Source organism: Ictidomys tridecemlineatus, chromosome 5, assembly GCF_052094955.1.
Source record: "Ictidomys tridecemlineatus isolate mIctTri1 chromosome 5, mIctTri1.hap1, whole genome shotgun sequence".
In the NCBI taxonomy this organism is placed as follows: Eukaryota; Metazoa; Chordata; class Mammalia; order Rodentia; family Sciuridae; genus Ictidomys; species Ictidomys tridecemlineatus.
Genome location: NC_135481.1, coordinates 72,224,247 through 72,244,096, shown reverse-complemented (window position 1 = coordinate 72,244,096; position 19,850 = coordinate 72,224,247). Strand labels below are relative to the sequence as shown.

The window sequence follows — 19,850 nt, the reverse complement described above, 5'->3', positions numbered from 1 at the left end:
GCTTGCAGTTCTTATTATTCTCCTTTATAATGCAATATTTCTCTCTTTTAATGGCATGGAATATGTAATAAAAAGTGCTATCAAATCATGATGCCAAATGGTGATTTCTAAACATATTTTTGTTCTGTGAATACACTGTGAATTTGTTAGCTAAGCAAGCAAGAAAATACTTCTTAAAATTCTGTCTCTTGAAATTGTACTAATATTAACATTCTATATAAATACCAGTAACCAGAGCTCCCAACTGTGTTTTACAATCTCTAAGTAATCATGTTGCAAAATTTTTGCATGCCTGATGAAGAATAATGACTTCATAATATAGGTTTGTACTTAGAATGTCTTATCCTCTTACTATATTTTGAAGTTCTTTTGTTAAAAAACACATTTTGCACATCTATATACCTTGGCAGAGCAAGGTATATAGATGTGTAAAATATACCTTTACATATGAGCATGTAAAACATTTTTGTTAATTAAAGCAACATAAGTGAATGTGAAAAAATTAGAAACAATTTTAACAAAACATTTGAGATGGTGAAGATTTATACACTCATCCATTATTCTACTCTATAAAATGAATAGAAATAGAATAGACGATATTAATCACATAAAGTCTCTAAGCTTAATAATTATTTTTAGAAATGTTTAAGGTTAAATACTACATTCTCATAGTATTTAACCTAATCTCACATTTCTGAAAATTATTATCCAAATCCCTGTTCAAGTGGCATTTCTCATATCTATTAATCACAGCTCCTGATATTTAATGACACAGCAGACACCAGAGTGAGAACAGAATTTTGTAAAAACAAAAGATAAGGCAAAGTGAAATGAGTAAATACATAAATGACCATAATTTTTCAAGTTTTTGAATTAAAATAATGTTAGAGCTTTTGTAAATATCTTGGGAATCTAAACTGATAATGATGAATTACTTCCACCGTTATTTTAGTTTCAATAGACTTTGGCAAAAGAAATATATTTTGCTTATGTTACATCATATGATTTTTTTCAAAATGCTTATCAGTTAAAGTTTTTAATAGATCTACTATGTACCTCCACACGATAAAAATAATTTTCTATATATTCCTTTTAATTCCAATTTATTTCAACATCATTTCACTGTAAATATGTGTTGTTCAATAAAATAATTTATAAAATATCTACATAATTAATCTGTGAGCCTTTTGCCTAATTTACAATATTGCCCTGACTATCTGTCTGACACTTGTTTTACTGAAAAGATAAGCACCAGTAATGCAGATTCAAACAGGAGGAGATCAGATGTGGAATAACAATGAGGCAGCTGGACTCACACCTGGCAGCTCAAACACTGATTTCTCTTCATTCAGGATGGTTTTCAAAGAGTATTATTTGTGGCTGGTATGGTTTGGATGTGAGATGTCCTGCAAAATCTCACATGTGAGACAATGCAAGAACATTCAGAGGAGAAATGATTGAGTTATAAGGGTCTCAACACAATCAGTGAATTAATCCCCTGATAGGGATTAACTGAGCAGTAATTTAAGTGGTTGGGTATGGGTGGAGGAAGCAGGAATTGGGGAGGCTTTGGGGTATATATCCATGTCTGGCTCTTGGAGAGCCCTCTCTCTGCTTCCTGATCATCATGTGAGCTGCATCCCTCTGCCACAGTTTGGTACCTTGATGTTCAGCCTCACCTGGAGCCCCAGGGAATGGAACCAGCTGTGGATGGAGACCTCTGAAACTATAACCCGTTAAATTAACCCCTTAAATTAACTTTTCCTTCTTTATAATTGTGCTGGTCAGGTCTTTTAGTCATAGTAGCAAAAAAAGCTGACTAAAACAGTAGCCAACAATGATTCCTTTCACACTTCTCTTATCTGTTTCAGACCAATAGAGATCCTAGTTTATCTCTGACATTCTCTGATTCTTTTTTTTTTATTGTTGGTCGTTCAAAACATTACATAGTTCTTAATATATCATATTTTACAGTTTGATTCAAGTGGGTTATGAACTCCCAATTTTACCCTGTATACAGATTGCTGTATCACATCAGTTACCCTTCCATTGATTGACATATTGCCATTCTAGTGACTGATGTATTCTGCTGTCTATCCTGTTCTCTACTATCCCCCCTCCCCTTCTCTCCCCTCCCCTCCCCTTTTCTCTCTCTACCCCCTCTACTATAAATCATTTCTTCCACTTGTATTATCTTGTCTTACCCCTCCTTTCCTCTTATATGTAATTTTGTATAACCCTGAGAATCACCTTCCATTTCCATGGGATTTCCCTTCTCACTCCCTTTCCCTCTCACCTTTCATCCCTGTTTAATGTTAATCTTCTTCTCAAGCTCTTCGTCCCTACCCTGTCCATGTTTACTCCCCTTATATCAAAGGAGTCATTTGGCATTTGTTTTTTAAAGATTGGCTAGCTTCACTTAGCATAATCTGCTCTAATGCCATCCATTTCCCTCCAAATTCTTTGATTTTGTCATTTTTTTAATGCAGAGTAATACTCCATTGTGTATAAATGCCACATTTTTAAGAATCAGAGAATCATAGCATTCTCTGATTCTTAACAAACATTATCCTTTCACATAATTTGGAAGGGAGCACTGAAAACTAAACAGCTACATTGGGAGTACTTGTACATGATAGATGTTTATAAGAAAATGAATCTTCTTCCTTATAGTTTTTCCTCAATACCTGAAATACCCTAAAGAATTTTGCTGCATTGTTCCTTTCTATATTTCCAATGATGTTGTTTGTTTACAGAAAGATAAATGCTTTCATTCTCTTATAAAAATGGACATGGTTTTCTGAACCTTATTTTCCCCACTATTCTGCATTACATATTTTAGTCCTGAGACCTTGAAAACCATCCTGAATGGAGAGAAGTCAGTGTTTGGGCTGCCAGGTGTGAGTCCAGCTGGCTCATTGCTATTTCACATCTGACCTTCTCCTCCTTTGAATCTGCATTACTGGTCTTGAGACTGGCGTATATGTTATATGAATGTTATAAGAATATATTACAAGAATGTTTTCAGAGGAGTAGAGGAAAAGTTAATTGGAACACATGTCAGACAGTGGTGTTGTCCATCCTTCTCGTGAGGTGAGAAACAAGGGGATCAGTATTTTGTACCAGTTGTGGTAGGAAGGAGGAGGTAACTTTTCTGGTAAGGCAATTTCAGTTAGCCAAATCCAGCAACCAATCTGTACTAGAAAGGCAACCATTAACACAGCAGCCAAGGATGTATCTTGACTGAGGACCTGTGTCCTGACCTACAGATGGAGATCTGGGTAGGACAGGACCCTACAGTACCTGTTTCACTTAAGATGTTTATCTGATAGTTTTTCTTGGTGGCTTCTTTCATTCATAAGTCTCTAAGGGTCAATCAGGTCCTTACTTCATGATGGGGTAGTCCATAAAAGAGAAATTAAGCGTCAGAGAAACTTAAAGAGGGTCTTGAACAAAGACTTTAACACAATAAATATAATACAATTTACATACATTTTATTCCATCCATCTCTTACAGAAAATATGAACTTCAGACCGAGCACCCAATCTCCCCATATCCTCCTACAGGGACTGGTTCAACTTTTAACTATGGCTCTACAAAGAGGAGGGCTGAGGACAAATCCTCTATCCCCCCCCAAAAAAAAAGAAAAGAAAAGAAAGAAAACGACAAAAACAAAAATGAATACACAATTAAAACTGAAACTACCTTAAAATCCTTTGAAGATAACAGTAAGAAGTCGTGGGTTCTGACAGCCAGGAGGAGAATTTACAGAACTGAAGCAATGAAAAGGACTTGACACAGGAGACTGAGTCTAAATGAGGGACAAGAATGAAATAGGACTTTGAATTTTTGAGAAATGGAGATTGCAAAGAATATTGTACTTCAATTTTTCAGGTATCCTGGACCATGTTTTTTTTGTGTGTGTATAGTATATCTAAAGAGATCTTAAATATCTTAATAGATAGATAGGCAGATAGATGGATAGATAGATAGATAGATGACAACAAATCTAAACAAAATTCCAAAAAGGTGATATAAGTCCAATGTGTATTGTAAATGGATTAGGCCAGAAAATTCAGAGGAATGATGTAGTTGAGAATGTATTTTAAACTCATTGGATTTTGAAGCAACTAACAAATAACTAGAGATTAATTTTATGGTTAAAAAATTAAAAACTAAATTTAGAAAATGAAATTAAGATAATCTCTCAGTGAGTAGGTTTTATTTCACTGGACTAAAATTATATTAACATTAAATAATATATTGAAATAATTAAAATTCTATAGTTCACAGAATAAGTTGCAGCTATGTAATTTATAAATACACAATGAAAACTAAAACCACCTTAAAATCCTTTGAAGATAACAGTGATTGTATACACGATATCATGTTTTAAAAATATTGTGTAATTTTTGTTATTCAAGGAAAATAAGATTGTCTTTTTATTGTTTTTAACTTAACTGATACATGAAATTATATGCGGCTGCCACATGATCAGGCAAAACCTATTTTCTCCTCAAATATTTACCATTTCTTAATAGTTAAAACTTTCAAAATCCATTCTTTACCTTTTAAAATATATAATTTTTTATCTATAATCAACTTACTGTGCAATAACACACCAGTCACATCACTGCTTACAGCCAAGGTGAAATATGCTTCGTGTCCTGACAATATAAACATACAGAATGGTGACTAAGACACTATTTGTTACTTATATTTTAATATATTTGTTTCCTTTTTGTATTTGTATCATTAAGATACTACCAATAAATACTAAACCTTTAAAAAATTCCAAAATTAGAAATGTATTACATTCCTTTAGAAGTAATTTTAGTGAATAATTGATGAATCATTTTATCAAATAATAGTTGAATCATTTGGATTGAACTATATTGTCAATCTTGTCCTGATTTACAAATAGAATTTGAAGACTGCTTTATGAGACTTTAAGGTTACTTTAAGTTCCTGGTTTCCTTCTTCCTTATGGATTCGCTCTTCTTCCTTATCTCCCTAAACACTCAGCTTTTGTGTCTCCAGGTCTCCAAGCTTGAGGGCACCTGGTCACTTTCTACATCATTCAATCCCTTGATCATCTCACCTCTCTTGGCATCAAATACCATCTATTTAGTGGTCAATCCAAATTCCCATCTTCTGCCTTACCTTGCCCATAAAATTTAGACTCCTATTTAAGTGACCATACAACAACACCATCTCAAATTTACCATTTTCAAAACTGGATCACCGATGCTTGTCTCAAACCCAACCTTCTAAAATCAACCCATATTTGTTCATGACTGCCTCATCCTTTTGATAATGTAGGTCAAACATCAGAAGCATCTAGAATCGAATGCTCTTTCTATCTCATCTGGCTTCCAATCCTTTAGCAATTTTTTATTGTTTCAACATTCAAAGTGAAATAAAAATGCTTTTAGTTTTAGTTTTTAGTTATTACATTATTTCTTTCATTGCTACCACTCTAAGTTTCAGCCATTTCTCACCTGAAATACTACAAGTGCCTCTTAAAGGTATCTACAATTCTTGTTTCTCTTCTATTTGCAGTTTCACATTTGAAAAGATATCCTGGTGCTCCCTTCAGCAGTCCATATACTAAACCTGCAATGGTACAGATTAGATTAGCATGCCCTTTGCACAAAGGTGACATGCAAATTCATGAAACTTTCCATATTTTTATTGATATTAATTTTTGTGTTCTTGTTTTTTTCTTGATTAGACATTTTATCAAATTTTAGCTGTATTATTTCTTCTCTATTTCATATATTTCTGTTCCTACTATTATTTTTCCTTCCAACTATATAATTTGAAAATAATTTTTTATTCTAGCTTCTTTATGATACAAGTACTTTAAGTTATAAATGTTCATCTGAGTACTGTTTCATCCCAGAGACCCTGATATTTTATGTTTTCATTATCACTTAATTCAAAGCACTATTTATTTACTTTTCTTATGCTTTCCTCCTTGACCTCTGAGATATTTATAAATGTGCCATTTAATTATGAAATACTTGACATGTGGGGGTGGATTCTATATACCTTAAGGTAATTGACTTCTAGTGTAATAAATCATGCAGGAAACACACAGTCTTCATGATTTCAAATTAAAAATAGAAGACATCTTGTATCTCATATTTCTTCACTTTGTTTAAAAATCTCAAATTTTCCAGTATCACTCAAAATACAGAGATTTAACTTAGTCTGGAGGGCCTACATTATCTGCCATCTTAACTTCCCCTTGAAGCTACTTCTAACACACTCCCATCACTTCCTATTCTTATCACACTTGTTTCCTTGCTGCATTTCCTTTCTGGCTTACAGCTTTGCACTATTACTTCCTTTTAAAATAGTGTTTTTTTTTATTCCATGTTACAGTGTGCACACACTCTTTTATTTCTTATACCTTTATTCAAATATTATTTACTCAGTAGTAAAATTGCCCTTCTCCAACACTGTCTATCCTTCATCTTATTTTCCTTTGTAGAAAACTGAACATATAATGTACTATATGATTTATTACATTTCTCTCTCTCTCTCTCTTTCTCTCTCTCTCTCTCTCTCTCTCTCTCTCTCTCTCTCTCTTTCTCTTTGAAATACCAGATTCATGTAGGCAGGAGAGATTTTTTTCTTTTTTTACTATAGTATCCTTGATACTAGAACATTACATGGAATATATTTATGTGTTTAATAAATTTTAACTAAATTAATCAAATTATTGATTATAAGCATTAGTTCTAAAAACCTAAAAATTATAAATACATTGAGTTATGTCATATGCATTAGTAATTATATCTATAAAGTAGCCAAAAGGTGTGCAAAGTTGCTTAGGGAAAAATGTCATAAAAGTATTACTTATAATCCTCAGAAAATGAAAAAAAAACATTAATTAGTTAAATTATTATTTGTGTATGACGAAATAATCATAAAAAAACAATAATCAATATACTATATTTATAAATAGTATGAAAACATGGGGAATTTGTTCAATATTCACAAATGTATAATTGAACTACTTTCCTGTTGCTGTCATAATTTATAAACATAATATAATTTAAATTTCTTACAGTTAATAAATGTGAATGCAGAAAGAGAGAGAGAGGAAATGAGAGAAAAGTGTACAGTCCTTCAATGATACATAGTAAATGTTAGAAGTAACTACATATGAGTAATGTGCTTTAAAGATACTTTATGATGTGTCTCCAGGGGTTGGTATTATTTTTTTAATGAAATATATATCTGAAGAGATGGTATTACTTATTTCTTAACATATTTGTTATATAAATAAAATTTGCAGAATATGCTTTAAATTGACTTAAGATGTGTATCATTTCATTTAGCAAAGCTCACTCTATTGGAATAAAATGCAGATAATTTGAAAGTGTGTCATGTTTTAGCACCTTACTAAAAGTGTCTACAGTCTCTGCCTTCCTGATTTCTCAGGATTATCATTCAGTCTTATTTATTTATTTGATATACTGACAGGAGTTGTATAGGAAATATTGCATTTCACTAGTGGCACATCAGATCACATAACACTTTATTTTCCAGCATCATTGAAAATTTCCTCTAAATTTTTAATCACATTCATGGTGAGAAAAAAAAATTTCTGTCAAAACTAGAAAAACAATTTCTTAGACTAAAAAAACTTTTAAAAATTGACTGAAATGTGTATAGTACATTTCATCCAAATATTTTTTTAAAGAAACATCTTTTAAAAAAATTCTACTAAAATATATTTCATCATACAGTCTGCAAATACTACATGAACTTTTAGCTGAAGTGAAAGAATCATTCATGCCCTCAGAAATATCAGAATTTTCTGTATTAATTTTCTGTATTTTTTTGCCTTCAATTGTTTCACTTTGCTCTATTTTCTTCTCCTATATAAAGTAATCTATGGTATTTTGCTACCATAAAGACTCCTTTTCAGGTCTTCTTTCTTGTCATATTTTATACACCTGAGGGTTTTTGTTGTTCTTGTTTCATTTTTTTATATTTTATTGTTTTGCATTTTAGCTAGAAGTAATTTTTTTTCTGTTATAGAGCAATAATTCAAAGATAGTTTTTTAACAAACAGCATTAAAAAGCTTTACAAAATATCTGCTGTATTAAGGGCCAAGTAGAGAAGACAGTTTTTCTTTAAAGATGCTCAAATTAGTTTAGCAACATTTTCAGCCTTATTAATTGCATACTCATTGCACTCTGGGAACCCACTTACCAAGTGCGTAACATGAAGGTAACCGGCCAAGTAATGTCCAGGACGTCATGAAGAACTTGAGAACTCAATTCCATGTAATAAGTGATAAAGTTACAAGGGAACTAAAATTTTAAGTAAATAATTGCATTAGAAGCTGAAATGTGGGTCAACATACAGTTCTCAAATCCAGTTTCTTCTAATTTTACAACATGAACCACATTATAATCTCTTTGGAATATTGAGACTGAAAAATCTAATCAACCACAACCCAAGTTTCAATCTCCACAAATAAAGTCAAAATAAGATATGAATGATATTTTTATGGCTCACTTAATGACCTGGGGAATATTATTTTCCATCAGCTTTTTACCCACCTGGCATCTTGAAGCCCAGTTATTACATTCTATTACATGAACTAATCCATAGAAATTTTAATTGTAAAGGCTGGGCGTGAGCAGGTAAGAAAGAGGAAAGCATACAAGCTAGGATCATTTATTAGTTGCTTAACATAATATCTTTTCTTTAATAGATTTAACATATAAAATAAAGATGAGGAAAATACAAGAATCTTAACAAATTTTGCTTATAATGTTTAACAAAATAGTGATTACAAATAGGACATGAAAAGTATTAGGGGATCCTTACCTAAAACATTCGATTGAGTGTGATAGTCCTGGATGGCCTAATTACTTCATGTGAATGATGAATGTGAGGCTTGGCTGGATGAAGGATGGAAATTAGTGTCATATTCTTTTTCCTCTATGTGTGAGACACAGGATGTAAAACTAAGAAACCACAAAGTGACTTTTTCTGAGATCAATATTCAGCACACATTGCTAAATGATCATCTGTTACTTTGAAACCAAAACACATCCCAGAACAGAGAAAGGAGCAGTAGGGAAGCTGCATCTGATGGATCTGAGGCTTTCCCAGAAAGGAATGCTATATTTCTATCTGTATTTTACTTGTAGATGAAATTTAATCTGTGTGAGTCTGCCTTGAAATTTAATCATCTCTGATAATGAAAGGTGTATCGTCCATAGTTTAGACTCTCAAAAATATATCATGCACAACTCATATGAGACACTGTCATCTCTAGCAAATAGCAGAAGTCTTGGGGAGTGATTGTGTTAAGGTTTAGATATGAGGGGTCCTTACAAAGCCCATGTGTGAGACAACGGAAGAATTTTCATAGGTGAAATGATTAGACTATGGATTAATCCACTGATAGGGATAAATGGGTGATAACTATAGGGAGGTAGGATGGAGCTGGAGGAAACAGGTCACTGGGGGCATGTCTTTGGGGTTTACATTTTTTCTCTGGAGAACAGAGCTCTCTCTGCTTCCAAATTGCCATGTCCTGAGCTGCTTTCCTCTGCCCCTCTCTTCTGCCATGATGTTCTTCTGCTTTAGCATGGGCCTAGAGCTATGGAGTGGGCCATCTATGGAGTGAGACCCCTGAAAACCATAAGCTAAATAAACTTTTTTTACTCTTGGATCTTTCGGTCACAGCAATGAAAAAGTCACTAAAACATAGGTTTTTAGAATTCTTTTCTTGACAACATTCTTCTACAATTGAGGGAAATACTGCATTAAGATACTGCAGACTGTGTGTATGCAATATCCTGGAACTTGAAATAATAATTAAAGCCAAACCAGCTTAGAATCTAATGCTGAGGTAATGAAAATCTTCTGCTTAAATTTTTATTAACATTATTATTTTGTGGTTTTGTTTTGTTGTTGTTAGCCATCCTTTTACTTTGCCTATTTTCATTTTCATTTCAGTATTTTTCCACCCTCTGCTCTTGTGAAAGGTGTAGATTAAACTCCTGATCTGTACAAGTTCCCCTTAGATTCTTTGTTTCTCCATTTTTTGTGTAGTTGTATAAACATGCACTTATGGAATGTAAAAATGCTTATGTAACATATTGTTTATAATGCATACATAGATGCCATCATCTATATGTACATTTTAAGATACACTTGAGAGGGAATTAGAGATGATATGCCTCCTTACTCCTTCCTACTTCAATTAAATTTTCTTAAGAAGAATATTATCTTCTATAAACAGATTGCAAACATCAAAAGCAGGACACTTAATACTAATAAAGTATTATCAGATGTCTATATTCAAATCCTGTCAATTGTGTTAATAATGCCCTATTAGCTAGTTTTTCCCATTCCAGATTCCAATCCAGGAATCCAAATTTCTTTTAGTATTCATGTTTCATTTCAACTAATCTGTAACAACTCTTAAGGCTTTCTTTGTCTTTCTAAATCTTAACATTTTTTATTCAATGTAAATACATATTTAAAAATGCAAGCCTGGAAACATTATTGATAGATTTTCCCTCAACTGGATTCAATAAAGGAGTCATTAAGTTCAATTCAACTTATAAACTTTCAGCAGGAATGCCACCACAGTAATGTACTCTCCTTCTGTTGCCTCAATATTAGGAGCCACAGATGATAGTTTCCTCTGACATTGGTGATGTTAACTTTGTTCACTGAATTACAAGACTGTCCACCAGTGTTCTCCACTTTGAAGTTGCGGTACTACTCTTTGTAATAAGTATGAAATTTGCAGTGAGGTATTGTACTTTCAAACAAGGTAAATATGTGTTTCCTCATCAAACATTTATACAATGAATTTAGCAACCACAGTTGATTTTCTAACTTCCTTCAACATTTATTAGCTATAATTCTTGGAACAGCAATCATCTATTCTTCTTCATTTATTTATGTATATATTTTTATTCACTCATTACCTTCTGTCATGATCTCATGTTGTTTATAATTACCATTACAAATGTTTAAAGTTCAACTTGCTTCACATTTGGAGTTGCTTGTGAATTTTAGGCCATTTGTGCACCTCAACTGGATCAAATAAAATATAGAATTAATCAGTAAGCTTTTCTTCACTCTCAATCATGATACGGATCATATCATCCTGCAACTACTTCTTATGCTCTCCCAAGCATAGTATAGCTGTTTAAAGTTATATGTGAACATGTGAAATACATCAACATCATTATCTTCATCATCATCATCATCATTGGCCAACAATAATTTACACAAATGATTCATTAAGTTCTTGATTTGTTTTATATCATCTTTCTCTCTGAGTTCTCTTTTCTTTAGTAATAAAATCCAAATTTAAAAATTTTACTTAGTGATGGACTGCTGTTATGGTTTAGATGTGAGATGAAATCCAAAAGTTCATGAATGGGACAATGAAAGAAAGTTTAGAAATGTAAGAATTTGGTCAGAGAGTTTAACCTTATCAGTGCATTAATCCCCTGAGAGGGATTAACTTCCTGGTAACTATTGGCAAGTAGGGTGTGGCTGGAGTCCCTGGAGGCTTGCCTTTGGGTTATATATTTTGTGGTGGTGAAGAGAGTCTTTCTCTGCTTCCTGGTGAGCTGCTTTCCTCTGCCTCACTCTTCTGCCAGATTCTCTGCCTGATCTCAGGCCCCAAAGAATGGAGTTGGCCATCTATGGATTGAGACCTCTGAAACTATGAACCCCCAAATAAACTTTTCCTTCTTAAAATTTTTCTTGTCATGTCTTTTGTTATAACAGCAGAAAAGTTGATTAAACAACTGTGCATAAGTTTTCTTGGCCTTGTCCCTCCCCTATAACCATGGTGTTTGATTTTCCTAATTTAGAATGATAAATATTTTTATTCAGCATTTTAAGGTATGTATTGTTCTGTAATTTTTGTTCATGCTGATAAACATTTTCATGTCAGTCAAACTGCCCTTTCTTTACATACAATTTCTCTTTTATCTCTGGAAGCTTTCAAGTTTTAATTTTTTTTTATTTTGATGTTCTAGAGATTATTTATGGTACAACATCATGAAATTACTCTAACTTGCCCTAGTTTGTGTTCACGCCTTTTATTTTCTGTGTTGTCTCAATTCTAAAATGTTTTTAACAAGGACGTTTTCAAACATTGGTTTTGCTTCATTCTCTTAATTCCACCTATTAAATTTTCCTTAGATTATTTTTGTAAACATTTTGAATTTTCTATCTTAATTGCTCTTTTACATCTTTAAAAAATTTCTTTGTGTCTGCATTCTAAGTCATTTACATGTTTTTACATTATCTATGTTATTCTTTCTAGCTAGTTGATTTAATCCTGTTTAATATTTTTGTAGATCCTTCCAGTACAGTTTTTTACATCTAATTCAATATCATTATTTCATTTCTTCCAAATTGGTTGAATGGTTTCAAATAGTTTGTTGAATTTACAGTTAAGAAAATTCCTCAAGTTACAAATTTTGCTAGCAAACCCTCTTAGTTCCTGTGTTTCATTTTATTCCCAAGTTCTTTTGGAGTAGTGTCCCTCTCTTTCTCTCTCCATCTCCTTTTAAATTTTTATCCCTCTCTAGTTCCATTTCTTTATGGATCTATGTCATCCTCCAGTAAAACCAGGCCTGAGATAGATAGTTCTGAGTCACTGTCAAGTGTTGGACTCACCAGATCCAAAGTGTGTTTGTTTTAGGTTCCAATAACAAAGCTATGTCTTTGCCTCCCATGTTCCTGTGATCCCCAGCTTCATTTCGTGGTGGGTTTAGGTTTTGCCTCACTCCAATCGATTCCTGATTTCCTTCTCTAAATATAGTTCTGGAAGTCAGTTTCCATTGCAGTTCTCTTGACACCTCTAGACAATAACCTACTTTATTATTTTAAACTCCAGATACCTATGGCCTTCCGCTGCACATGGTTTTGTTATTCTCTTCTGTTTCTGGCACACAAAGAAGTTAACTCTGAGCTCTATTAAATCTTCTCATTTTTGAGACAATATTGCTATAGTAGGAGGAGTTTTTGAATTGAGATTTCACTGTGCAATTTTGATCCATGAATCCTCATTTATTCTTCATAAGACATCTTTCACTTAGTTATAAATGCTAACTGGGGAAACTGAAGCTCAGAAATATTCAATCACTAGGTAATAAGTAGTGGATCTGGAATTTGAGTTTAGATAGTTTAGATAAGTCAGATTGCAAAAACCTGTTTTATTTCTACTGAATTTATATTCTCAGAAATGCAGATGTAATTTCATTTCCTCATTCTCAAAATAAAGCCATCGGGTAGATACTTTTGTCAGAACTGAAACATTTTCTCAAATGCCTCTTTTAAGCTTGGAGCTATCACGTGCCTACCTTCTAATTCCTGGGGTGTACCAACAAAATCCTAATGAAAATAAAACTTCAAACCACATTTTCATATTCAGCCTCAAGTGCTGTCAGAAAATAGCACCATCCATAGAGAGCATAACAACAAAATTTCATACACATTTTAACTGGCACCAAAGTCACATAGCATTTTGTGAGGCTAGGAAGCATGGGAATATTTTTGTTATATTTTGTTTTATTTTGACAAGCATATTCAGATTTTGGGAAATAACAAACACCTAGTAAAATATTTAAAAATAAAAACATACTCATTAACTTATTCTCTAAGGTAGCAATTCAATCATCTCATTTTCAATTAACTTGGAAACAACTTTTTTGTTCAATATTGTGGTGTGTAATTCTTTTAAATCTTTCTTTCTCTCTCCACAAACATATATACATACATACATATAAGTATCTAATAGTGGAAAGCATATGACATGACTTACTGTGCATAAACATTACTTTCCAGGGGAGAAATCCCTGCATCCAACAGGCTAATTTACTTCCAAAGATGGGAAAAGAAACTAGTAAATTTGTCTTTATTTTTCCCTTGGCCTAATTTTCATAAAAAGCCATCATGATCTTAAACAAATATCAGCATATCTTTAAAATGAATATGACATCTTGGAATAAAAGTCATAAACAAAAACATATTTGAACTACACACACGTACACAATAATATTTCTTTGCAAGACCTTCTAACTCTTTTTTATTCAATGCAAATACATTTTTGAAAATGCAAGCCTGGAAACTTTATTGATTTCCCAAATGCCTTATGCATTCTGTATTTACTTATAGAAATAGATTGTGTAAAAATAAACAGGAAAAAAAAAAGTATTTAAAGAGGATGTGCCTCCTTAGTTGTTTATTTCCCAGGACACCAAACAGTGAGTACTGAGTAGTGATTTTTCTCATCACATAAATATTTTATACAAAATAATGTAATATCTAGTTGGTCTAGGGCAGTCGGGTAGGTTACCAGGGGACCAAAGAAGACACGTGGAGATGGGGTATGAGGTATGAGGTATATGCAGAAACACAGAAGAGATCAATCAAGTGAGGGGTGCTGGATGGGCACTTCATCAGAAAGTCCAGTAGTGATGGGCTGGGTGAGAAAAGCTCTGCTTTCCGTGGTGCCTTCAGTGCTTTGCCAGAAAATGGCTCTCCATTTCCCAAGACACTTTGTCCAGGACTAGCGCTTCCTGGACTAGCGCTTCCTTCACATCAGTGTGCTGACTCACACCAGCTACCACAGGAAAATGGTTTTATAAGTTAGGAAGAAGCAGCGACATTGTTACTTTGCTCAGTTTGCTTTGTTCCTTGTATGACCAGCATCCTAAAAAGCAACTCCCCTGTATCCATGCATGAAAGCAGTTTTCTACAGAAAACACTCACTTGCCCTAGTTCCCAGTATATGTAGGAGAAAGTCAGTGTCTAGATCAAATTCATCTAGGTATTCTGGCCTGGGCCAGCTTTCAAAGTTCCCTGGACTTAGTTAGATTCCTGGGAACAGAAAGGGGCATGTTAGGAAAATTTTGTTTTACTATTTTCCTGTTGTAAAGTGTGACACAAATACCACTTTGTCACCTAAGACTCTGTGCTTTTTTAAAATAAAGTTGATGCATATTATATTTGTACTCTATATGTATGTTCCCTCAATAAATACTAATTTAATAGCTACTAATATAATGAAATATAAATATGAATATCCTGGAAATTTAGGAAGATTTATTTTACTTTGTGACTTTAATTATTTTACTTTGTGTTTTACATGTACAAATCATTTTTAAGATAATATTATTCATACAACTCAATTCAATTAATAGCAAATTCAATATGATGTAAAATTTTCTGTCTCCCACGGTGCATCAATTCATTTACTCAGTGAAATCATCCTGGTCTGTGTTCTTCCCATTTATCGGCTCTGCCAGCTCCAGTATCAGTTTGGGTCCTCAGAGTAATGCCTTGCCTAACAGGATGGCTTGTTGCAGTTTCAGGCACAAAATGAAAGAAGAGTTGTTGTTGCTTGCTTGTTTGTTTTCTAAATGATATTTATTTTAAACATTTTGCAAAAGAATTTTCCCAAAATTTCCTCCACTACTACCCCCAATCGATCATTCCTCCTTCCAGGTATTTTTGTCTAGAGCTAAATCACTTACGTATCCCAAAGCCAATCATGACTGGCTGGCAATTTCTGCTTCTAACACTGAATCTGAGAGAAAATGATGCTTTCAAAAATCAGGACTCTGTTCACAAGAAAGATGGGAAGGAGGGGCTGCAGGGCACATATCTGGAATTAAACTTGGGATATCAGACTTCAACTATTATTTATTTTTAATACTCGACCAAAACCAGAAGTCTTTTAGCTATATCCACAGAAACTGTGGGCCTCAGAGAAGCCTATTAGAAGCCACCAGAATAAACAGCTACTAAGATCCATTTCAGCTTGGGAAAAACTGAAAGGCAAAACAAAGAGAAATACATAGGCAGGAAGCTATAGAGACAGGGTAAAAGTTAGAATGTGTTCCCAGTGGCTGCTATAATAAATTGCCACAAATAGTGTGGTTTAAAACAATGGAAATAGATCATTTCATAGTTCTGGATTCCAGAAGTCCAAAACTCTGCTTTGCTAAGCTAAAACAAAGTCAGTAATGACAACTTTTTTCCAAAGGGTAGAGGAGCAAAAAATGTTCTTTGCCTATTTCAGTTCTTGGTGGCTTCTAACATCCCTTAACTTGTGGCTCCCTTAATTACAACATTTCTCTGTGGCCATCAGTATGCTTCAGCCTCTTATAGAACATTTGAGATTATAGTTAGGGTGCACCCAGATAATCCAGGATGATCTCCCCACATCAAGATCTTTAACTGCAATACATCTGTAAAGACCCTCTTTTCTTTTAAGCTAATATTTGTGAATTTCAAAGAATAAGACCTAATATCTTTACATGGTCCATATTCAGCCCACTTCTAGGACATAGAGACATCTGAAAAAGTCATGGAATCATATAACCTTTCTTGCACACAAGAGAGACAAACAAAATGATTATTCAAGAAATGGTTACAACACGCTTTCCCTATTTTTCCATATACTTTGTATCTTCAAAAAAATATATTTTCAGTAAAGGAATATATTCACCAGGCTGTCAATCAACTAGGCTTCTACAGATCAATTTTCAATTTCATGTTGTTAAATACAACAAAGAAGGTTGAAAGGGGAAGAATATTAATATATGAATTTTTTCCTGTGTTATAAGAGATAAGATACACAAAATAATTTATTATTTAACAGCAATGAAAAATTGTTCAATATATTCATGTTATATGTGAATTTGCGTCTGTGTGTGTGCATGTGTAAGTAATATAGCAGGAAAATTTACCTCAAAACACAACTTCATTTTTGTCTCTCTCTTTAAGTATACATACTGCTGCAATGTCCCCTGCCATTAAGTGTAGACTATTACAAAGTAATAGCTTTCCTGATAATTCACAGATATTAAAAGACCCTTTTACTAACAAACAAAAAAAATTATGTATCAAGTCAGTAATTAATGTTCAGTTACATGCATGCTTACATCTTAATGTCGTCAATTAATTTAGAATTAACTCTTCTCTCTTACACTCTAGTTTCTTTAGCATGGTGCATCTGGGTTGGAAAAGGAATTAGAGCAGGTTTGGTTTCATTTCCTTCTTTTTCCCTAACCCACCCTCCTGAACTCATTAGAGTTCATTGTTTCCAGACAGACTCTCAGTAGATGACAAGTAAAACAAAGTAAGAGATTAGACAGTGCTTCTTTGATTAGGTGGTCTAGAACTCTCTGGATTTGCTGGGATATTAAAGCCATCCTAAGTAATCTGGGTAGGGTTGTGCTATTTCAGTAATGAGCATTTGCAATGCTATAGTGCTTTCTTCCTAGAACCTGCCTCTAAAATACTTCTCTTAGGAATGGCTGCATCTTTTATCCAAGGTGCAATTTGCCTCTCCTTTGTGAGACATTACATGTTTACTAAAATAAATCTACCCTCTTTTGACAAAGGGGAACCAGGACTAACCTCAATAGAGATTCCTATTAAAAGGCCCATAATAAACAAAAGATCCATTGGAGACATTCACCAATCTACCAAACTACAAAAGTCATCCAGTGTCCATCACTAAACCTAATAGGCCTGTAGCATTTCTTTTCCACTCTAGAATTTTTGAGGGAATGGACAAATTGGTGCTATCAAACCTCCATCCCAGTGCCCCTGTGGCTAAGATGTGGTCAGAAGTGGGTCCTGGTTCTTTGCTGCAACAGGAACATTTACATATGCATATATTTCCAAGCCCTGATCAGTGCCTACTCATCAGCCTTATAGAATCATTTTAGAAAATGCCCTTTCCCAAATTTTTGTCTGTTGGTTTACGATCTATAACTGAATACTGTTGGATCATTTCCTTTTAAAAGTTCCATACACAGATTATCTCACAATAATTTTGGTATCTAATTCTGTCTCACTGACGTTTCAATAGACACTGAGAAAGAATAAGTCTTTTCTAATGTTCTATTAAAAAGATTTAAAATGCAGGAAATTGGCATATTTGTGTATGTAATGGAAATGGTTAGAAATGCTATATTTTTCATGGACATTATAAATGCAAATTAAAAAAGAGATATCTTTGAATTTTATATTTAATTCTTATAAAAAAGTATCATATTCTGATTAAACAGAGACAGATACCATCATATCAGAGTTACTCCACAGAGAGAAAATTAAAGCCTGAGCTTTCCAAGTGAAAGGCACATTACAGCTTTTCAAACGCCTAATTTTTCTCTGTGGTGTGGGAGATATAATGACAGGTAGCACTTCTGCAACTTAAGTGGCTCTTATACATCATCTGCTTTTAAAGAGCATAAACTGCTGTGCAGTTTTTAATTTTTCAATCTTCACAGAAGTGTAAGAGCAGAGCAATCATGTATATAATATCATGGTAACGTTTTTTTATTTTCCAAAGCAATGACAACTTGTGATTCTAGTAGTACAGACTTGCATTTAATGGTGTTGTATTCTTTCAGAGTTTTTTTCTGGTTCAATAAAAAATATCTAAATATATTTACCCTTTTATCCTATGGTAATTTATAGCACTGGGCCATGGCTTGCTCCCTTCATTAAAGAAAAGATCAAGAAAAATATATAAAGAATATAATGCCATCCCAAAAAATCATTGACTTTATTATTTTCAACACATATATTACTGTCAATAAGGAAGAATATTATATTGTAGGTGTAAAATATTATTGTCCATTGTATCACCTCTAGAGATATGAAATAATGTCTCTACTACAAATAGTTAATGCTAAGGATAAATGACAGTTACAAGTCTACTCTGATTAAATCTAGAGATCATGGGGTTTTTATAATTTAATTTCCATAACTGCTAAACATTTTACCTAACTTGTGTTTTGGAAGTGACAAAATGGCAATAAAATTCTTCATTTGGAATTAAAAATATTTTGGTTTCACCTTGAAAATTCTCCTCTTAATTTTGGAGATTCAATACAAATATATTTAAAAATTAGATATCTTCTACATATAGAAATTCTGGTATAGGAATCTTGGACTACATGAATCATGTAACCTTTTTGTAGGTCAAAACAATAAAATATCAGCAATGTCAGACAGTTCAAATACAGAAATTATACACTATAATCTCTGTTCCTATTCACCTTTGTTCAATTAATATTTACTCTGAATCTTCTTTCTAGAAAACAATGTGTTGCAAACTGAGGAGTAAAGCTCAGGTTCTAATTCTAGTGGAAGAAGATAACAGACAAATGACTAGAAATTAAAGACAGAATGATTTACTATAAAGATGAAAAAGTAATAAAGATCAAAATCTTCAAATAAAGGAATATCTTTAATTTTAGCTACAAGGAGACTGGGAAATTTAAGAATAGCTAACAAGTCAATTAACATTTGAAAGTAGTAGGAAAGGAACAAAAGTTTTTCAATAGATGAGAATGAGAGAAGTGAATTTTACCCTGAGTGGATGTCAAGCAAAGGAGTTTTAAATGTAGTGAGTTAATGAAAGGCGTGAGGTCAGAAAGTAATCAGGGATCACAGTACAGTAGGATTATGAATAAGAAATTAAGGAGATAGTGCAGAGTTTACAAAGAGAAACATTATAATGATTAGGACTCTTGGCAAGTATTCTAGTTTCTTCTCAAGGTTCTTGAAGTTTTGAAATTAGGGGTCCTCATGTGATCTGCTTAAGGGAATGGATGTCAACCAAAAGGACCTATGATACCTCCTGAAAGAAATATGAAGAGTCTGAATGCAATATCCAATGACTACATCCCTATATCATAGTGAAGATATTAAGAATTTGTTATAATTCAGCCTCACTGAGCCAACAGACCCTTCTGGTAAAAAAAAAAAAATCCCAAAATCCACTGGATTATGTCATTTCTGTAGCAC

The 19,850-nt window shown here is 33.1% G+C and overlaps 1 non-coding gene across 1 annotated transcript; it reads left to right on the top strand.

Moving 5' to 3' along the window:
* Window positions 1-5,587: 5,587 nt before the first annotated feature.
* LOC120886973 (U6 spliceosomal RNA) lies at window positions 5,588-5,694 on the top strand. The gene has a single exon (XR_005730155.1). It is a non-coding gene; the product is annotated as a U6 spliceosomal RNA (small nuclear RNA).
* Window positions 5,695-19,850: the final 14,156 nt, after the last annotated feature.